At 36.5% G+C, this 7,322-nt stretch overlaps 1 long non-coding RNA gene across 1 annotated transcript in view; it reads left to right on the plus strand.

Annotated features, from left to right (window-relative positions):
* Positions 1 to 7,322, plus strand: part of LOC135153895 (uncharacterized) — a 16,344-nt gene continuing 9,022 nt past the window's right edge. The window contains exons 1-4 of the long non-coding RNA XR_010293409.1: positions 1 to 107; positions 1,824 to 1,890; positions 2,591 to 2,723; positions 5,709 to 5,835. This is a non-coding gene — a long non-coding RNA (uncharacterized LOC135153895). The remainder of the gene's footprint in view (positions 108 to 1,823; positions 1,891 to 2,590; positions 2,724 to 5,708; positions 5,836 to 7,322) is intronic.

Genomic DNA, 7,322 nt, shown 5'->3' on the forward strand with positions numbered 1-7,322 from the left:
AGGTCATGGAAGACTTTGTGAAATCAGTTGCCAATTCTGTGTACACAAAGAGCTCAGAGGATGTCCAATTTGTTGGGGACAGAATCAACGAAGGAACAAAACGTGCGGTGAGTTGGATTTTGGTTCAGTGAAAGATAGTGTTTCCACTTTGAAGGAAATAACAGAATTACAGGAAATGCAGATCATTTTCAGGTAATTTTTGAGAAATGAAAAAATGTCAGGAATTAGTGGAAATCAGAAAATTACAATTAAAGTACAATTAAACATAGCAACTTTCTATATTCATGTTATAAGAATTTTTTGCCTCATACGTAGCTCGCAGGCTGCTAGCATTTTGTAATTTTGTTGCTTTATTTTTAAAAAGTGCATTCAACAAAAAAGGTTATATTCTTTGATTTTCGTCTCTTAGACAAAGTTTAGGCTTGCTTTGTTAATGTGCGATTTTCGCTAAAAATAAAGTTTGAAAATTCCAGGAAATGTCTGAATTTCAGGAAGGTTTCTAGTCAGTTTCTGTAAAAAAAAAATTTTGATCTGAAGGGAAACACTGACTGGTGAAACAAAGATGTCATTCCAATCGCAATGCATCTGGGGTCCTGTTTCGTGAGGACTTGTTATAATAACAAATGCACAATTTCTACCACAAGTTTACCATCAGCCATTCAGATTGAAGGGTTTCTTTAGCTTTGAACTGTTATTGTAAATTTGTTATTATTCAATTCAATTTTTCAATTCAGTTTATTTTTTCAGTATAAAAACAATACAAGTAGTACAAACATGAAATAAATCAGACATAGACATAAATAAAGTATTATACTGAAAGAAAGGGTAGCAGCCAAAAAGAAATTAACCTTATGTACGACCGACCCAACTAAAATAACATATTTGAAGTTTGAACAATTAAAGTAGAAAAAGAGAAAGAATTACCCAACTTACCCAAACAATCAAAATATCAATTAAGTAGAAAATGAATAAGTAGTGATGATTTGGTATTTACAATTCGTCCTAAAAACTTTAAGAGAGCAACTGTCCTCAAGTTCCTTTGATAAAGTATTCCAAATTAATGGTCCCCTATATTACTATTAATACTTTGAATAAAATGAAGTAATGCTGAAGATGTGGAATACCCCACCCGAAAGTTAGTGAACCCCACTGGAAATTAAACAATTTGAAGTGTTCACGTTCTGTCATGTTTTAGATATTTAATTGTGACGTCAGGTGATAAAATATCACATTCAATACAACTTGTTTCTCTGGGCTTGCCGAACATTGTAGTGTTGTTGTCTACATTCAACATTCAGGAGTGCATTTTGTGGTTTTGTTCACTAACTTTTGTGCACACTGTACATTTGGGGCCAAAAGTCCACATACACTTGGTGTAAACTTATTTGATGTAAATAGATCTATACGCCTTTTGGTGGACTCTGAAAAGCATAGTGACAAGTTTTAGATTTTTAAAAATTTTCCAAAAATAGAACTATGCATAGAAAATCTGAGATATTTAGGAACCTGGCTTAACGAGTAAATGTGCATATTGTTTAAAGATTTGGTCACCCTAATTGCTATGATTTGACTTTTAGGACAGTATGTAAATATCTCAGTGCTACTTGGACACCATGCCCACGTCAGCAGGTTTTGCTCAAAAAGTTCATAAAAAATTATTCTGAGAGTCTCAAAATTTCCATTAAATATATGGTCTTCTGACTGTAGTATAATAAGTATCAAATTATGCTGAAATGTCACATTTTTGGCCCCAATTTCATGAAAATATTTATATATGTTTATCACTTTTTATGTGACTTCCTTTTTATGCTCTTTTTTTACAGACTCTTGTATACAGAAGCCATCTCAATGTTATACAGACATAAAGATCAATTTGAATACACACCATGAGTAAGTAGATAGGCCTTCTACCATGTACAAGGGAATGTCCACCCCAACAAAAAAAGTTTATTTGAAATGAGAGAGGAGAATCACACAAGCTCAATGCTGAAAATTTCATTAAAATCTGATAAAAAAATAAGAAAGCTATGACATTTTTAAGTTTTGCTAATCTATGTATGTAAATGAAATAATTGATGACGTCAGCCACTCGCTATTTCTTTTGTATTTTATTTTGAAAAATATTAAATATCTTAGAACCACTGGTTGAACCCGTGGCGTATGCAGATTTCCTGTATATGAGCAATTCCATATATTTGTAAATCCAACCCAGACCTGCCAACCAGTACGTTTTGGCGTAATTAGTCCGTTTTTGCAACCAGTACGGCAGTACGATTGTTCTTGAAAAAATAATGTTTTGTAAAAAAAAAAAAAATCTGGTTTTGAGATCAATGTACTTTCAGGTAACTCATTTTTTTTTCAATCATTTTGTTAAAACCAGGGTGAGATATGCACATGTTTAAATGTTGTTTTTTCATCTGCAAGAGCATTGTGCATCTAGTTTTTATTTCCTTCATTTGTCTCCTTGTATTCTGGTATCAAACAAACTCCTTGAAACATTCAACAGGTTTGTGCAATTATTTATCTCAGAGTTTAGAAGGGCAGAGGCATCAATCAATTTTTCTTTCATTTTTGCTTTTGCTTTATACAGTGGGGCGTTGACTTGCAGTCTGAACACAAGGCCTTCTTGGTTTGTCACAGTGGGAACATCCCTGTCTTTGTAGTGGACTACCCCAAGGATATCAAACCTTTCTATGCTAGGCTGAATAGCGATGACAAAAATGGTGAGTAGCTGGTTTAACAAATTTCAATAACACTTAGCTGAAATCAGATCATTTAACCCTTAATAAATGGGTCAATTTGACCCCCCCCCCCCCCCCCTCTTAACAAATTTCATCAGTATGCCGGCGAGCGAAATTTTTTCAAAGTGCCGCTCACTGACTTTTTACTTTCAAGTCTTGCACGTCTTTTGAAACCAAATTTGCAATGCCCGGGTACGCGGTTCCGAAATTACACAATATTTTGTAAGCGTATGTCGGTCCCATAATTGCTCAAAAACTTGACTACGTGGACAAAGTCATTGCAAGTTGTGTTTTTCAACCGAAAATCAAAAAAATATGAGTTTAGTTGGTTTAGATAGATTTATTTATGTTATTTATGATCGCAAAGTGTCCCCGACAAAGTTCAATAAAAAATATATAAATAACATAAGAATAAAAAAACAATAAGATACATAGGAAATTAATTGATTTTCTGCAATTTTTTTGTAGACTTTTGTTAGAAATGTAAAAATCTATATATTCACCAATAATTAGCATTCTACTAGTTGATAAATTGAGTTAAAGGCAAAAAGTTTCATACTCTTATTTGCATATTTAATTAATAAAAAAAAAGCAATTAATTTTTTGAAAATTTTACCATACAGTCTTGTAGTTTACATCCAGGTCTACACGCGTGCAAATTTTTGCGGCGATCGCGCAATCAACGGTCGAGATCTGGGGGGGGGGGGGACTCGATATGACAAGTGTAAGTTTGTCTGAAATAGCCTAGTTAAGATAGGGTAAAATTCATTTTAAAAATGGCAAGTTTAAATTTCTATCTAGTCCACCCCAACAAAAAGTTAGGCTGAATATTCATGAAAATATGATGTAATAAATTAAAAATTAAAAATAGTTGTATGCTCATCCTGGTCATTATGCAAATGATGGAACTAATGACAATGCTCATTTCATCAGTTTCTTATATGAAATATCTCAATTTTCTCAGCATTATAATGTGAAACAATACTAGTGACTTTTCCTTAAATGTGTGGAATTGTCATTGTGATCTATTGTGATTTGATGAAAAGTCTATCTTATGTCAAACCCGCAAAAAATGAGTAATGTTTAATTTAACCCTAACTAGGCCGGGCTTTTTTGGCTGTTCTGTGGCCGGGGGGGTTGATTCAACCCCCCACCCCCCCCCCCCCAGAGATCTCGGCCGCCGATCGCACGAGCGCCGCAAAAATTTGCACACTGGTAGTGTGCGATGTAATCTACAAGGCTGTATGGGAAAATTTTTCAAAATAATGAGATTTTATTTTATATGAATTAATTATGCTAATTTATGCATAAATCATACTTTTGGCTCTAATTCACTAAATAAAGCTACTAGAATGCTAATTTTTGGTAAAAATATTCTTTGTAGCATTCTTAACAATGGCAATTGAAAAAAACTTCGGTTTGGAAATCAATTTCTTATGTATTTTATTGTTTTATGAATTTCTTATGTATTTCTTTGTTTTTCAACCTTTTGTTTTTCTTTGTTTTTTTCACCAGATTTATTGCACAACCTTTTTGAAGCATGATTATGCTAAAATCAATTGCTTTCAGCTGTTTAAAGTAAAAATAATCATATCTTTATGAATAAGATGAGAAAACTCAATTTGCATTGACTTTGTACACAAAATTACGTTTTGGAACAATTTTTGGTCTGACATGCACTTACAAAATGTTGCGTAATTTCGGAACCGCGTACCCGGGCGTCGTAAATTTGGTCTCAAAAGATGCGCGAGACTTCAAAGTATAAACTCTGCGAGTGGCGCGGTCAAAAAATTTCGCGCGGCGGAATGATCGCAGAAAATGTTGAGGGGGGGTTGATTCAACCCCCCCCCCCCCCCGGCCATTTTAGGGTTAAAGAATGAAATATTAAAGAAAAGTAAATGTGCATTATCATTTACTCTCCAATTTGCATGTCACTGTTTTGTACAAAATAAGTGAAATAGAAAAATATAACTTTCTTATTTTGCGCCTAAGTTTGGTGAAATTTTCAGTGTTATGCTCATTTGACTTTTCTCTTCTGGACTTGACCTCTAATGGAATATGTGTCCCAGTTAAAGACTGAGTAGAAGAGCCTTGTCTTACAAAGATCTGTGATTGATCCGATTAATCACAACTAGTAAAGTGCATTTCATAATTCTTTATACAGGGGTCCGTTGCAGAAAGAGTTGCGTTTAAACGCAAGTCAAAAATCAATTGCAAGTCCCAAATGCACGCTGTTGATTAGTTGAAAATCAAGTTGCGCATGATGACGCACGATTTATTGCAACTCTTTCTGTTGATGAGCAGTTATTTGCCAAGACGTTGCTGCTTGTAGAAGTATATGTCATATTTAAAAAATATTTGGAAATTACACCTGCGTTATAGATGTTGGGGTCGCTGGCTTGCCATAGTTGTGAAGGGACCCAGGTGTACAATGAAAACAAATCACTTTATGACAAGTACAATGCCTGGGGGCATTTCATGAAAGGACTTGTCGGACATTTTATCCGACAGTTAGCATAGGAACAGTGCCTCTCAGCCAATCAAAATCATGGAAAGATGTCAGATCTGACAACTTGTCGGATGAAAATACATTGTATTGATGAAACGCTCCCCTGGATTGCCTGGTAATCTTAACGTAGGATGGGATTTTAAAAATTCAACCCCCCCTCCCCTGAGCTGCCAGACGTTGATTGTGCTAGCACCATGACAGTTTGTAAAATGGTAGTGTACGATGTAATTTTCAAGGCTTTATATACTTATTCCAAAATAATAAGATTTTACCTGATATGATTTTTTTTTTAATTTAAAGATGATTGTGTTCTACTCAAAAGCGCAAATACAACCGAACACAGTCTTTCACACATGTACTTTACAGCATACGTATGATGATGTGTTCCAGCATAGAATACAACATGTGTGACTACAGTACTTTACGACTACAAATTCATTTTCAATGTTTTACTCCAGGCAGCAGCTGTAGATCTGTTTGTTCCGAGACTAGGCGAGTTGATCAGTGGTAGCTTGAGAGAGGAACGTCTTGATGATTCCAGCATAGAATAAAGCACCTGGGACTTCAGGATTCTAATTACCAATGGTACGTACATGTAGAGCAAGATCCTAGCTCCAGCAACATTGAAGCTAAAGCCTGGCTCTCGCCTTTGGGCAATTCCATAAGATATGTACGTCCGAACCCCTATATGTGGGACCGTCATGACATTTTCTGTCTCTGATTTCTTGTTCTTTAGACAGTCTTTATGCTCTCAAATGACTATGACTTGGTCAGTTTTTAAATGTGGAGTAAGACTTTAGAAAAATTGGGGTCACACTACAAAATGGTTGATCATTTTATGGAATTACGATGGTTTCTAAAGCACCTTTGAGAATTCATGCCTTAATATATAAAAGCTCTTCCGGGTAAATTGCTACTAGGTCTCCACCTAATTTGTATACTTTCTATTTGGTCTCATTTTCGATGGTCCAGCAATATTCCATTTTATCTACAACCAGTTCGTCTACTGCCCTCTTATTATCTCCTATTGCATTTACCACAAAGTCTAGTTCACATTGAGGCTACCCTACCTCTTTCATCCATAAACCACTCAGTCTGTATAATTAGGTAAACTGTTAATGAGCGAAATTTTCATTTGACAAAGTGCAAAAGAAGTAGGTAAATGCAGGTGTGGATCCAGGATTTTCCCCGGGGGGGGGCACTCGACCAAAAAAGTGGTAGGGGTGTGCCGCGGGTGAGACAAAAAACGGGGGCCTTGGAGCGGGCTCATTGTAAAAAGGAGGGTCCTCGGAACGGGCTTCGGAACTACAAATGTTTGTGAAAACGGGGGTCCTTGGAACGGGTCGCCTGCGTGCGAGTGCGTATGCATCCCTATGGAACGTACATGCAGCTAGCCCGGCGGCACGACTGACGGGCGCGCTAGCGCAGAGGCGATGGTCGGACAGCGAGCTGCGGCCGCTTTTCACCAAAATTACGACCGGAACGGCGTAACGGAAAATATGCGAAGCCCTGGAGCGGACTTTCTTCTTCTTTTTTTCTCGAGAAGAAGAAAATGCTATGCTCTGGAGCGGCTTTCTTTGTTCTTTTTCTCAATAAGACAAAAATGCTATGCCTCTGAACGGAAATTTGAGTGTAAAAATGGGGGTCCCCTCCGCGGCACATACCTACTATGCATTATATACTGAGTGCCCCCCCCCCCCCCCGGGGGATTTTCCAAAGGGGGGGAGTTTTTTCTGAGGAAAATTTTGACAAGCCAAAAATAAAAAAGGTTTTCAACCACAAATTAAGGATATTTCTTGCCCGAAAAAAGTTGACAAGCAAAATAAAAGAAAAAAAAGGTTTTCACCCACAAATTAAGGATATTTCTCTTATCAAAAGGGGGGCCCCCTGTGCTCCCCTCTGGATCCGTGTCTGGGTAAACGGAGTAGAAATATGACCATCTGGGTATTGGACTAGAGGACAGATAGACCAAGTGAGTATTAGACCAAATGATAGTTCTATCAAGAGGCAATTAGATCAACTTGTTCGTAGATCAATTGGATTTAGCCTATGTGGTATTATAATCTCTTACG

Source organism: Lytechinus pictus, chromosome 4 (genome assembly GCF_037042905.1).
Source record: "Lytechinus pictus isolate F3 Inbred chromosome 4, Lp3.0, whole genome shotgun sequence".
In the NCBI taxonomy this organism is placed as follows: domain Eukaryota; kingdom Metazoa; phylum Echinodermata; class Echinoidea; order Temnopleuroida; family Toxopneustidae; genus Lytechinus; species Lytechinus pictus.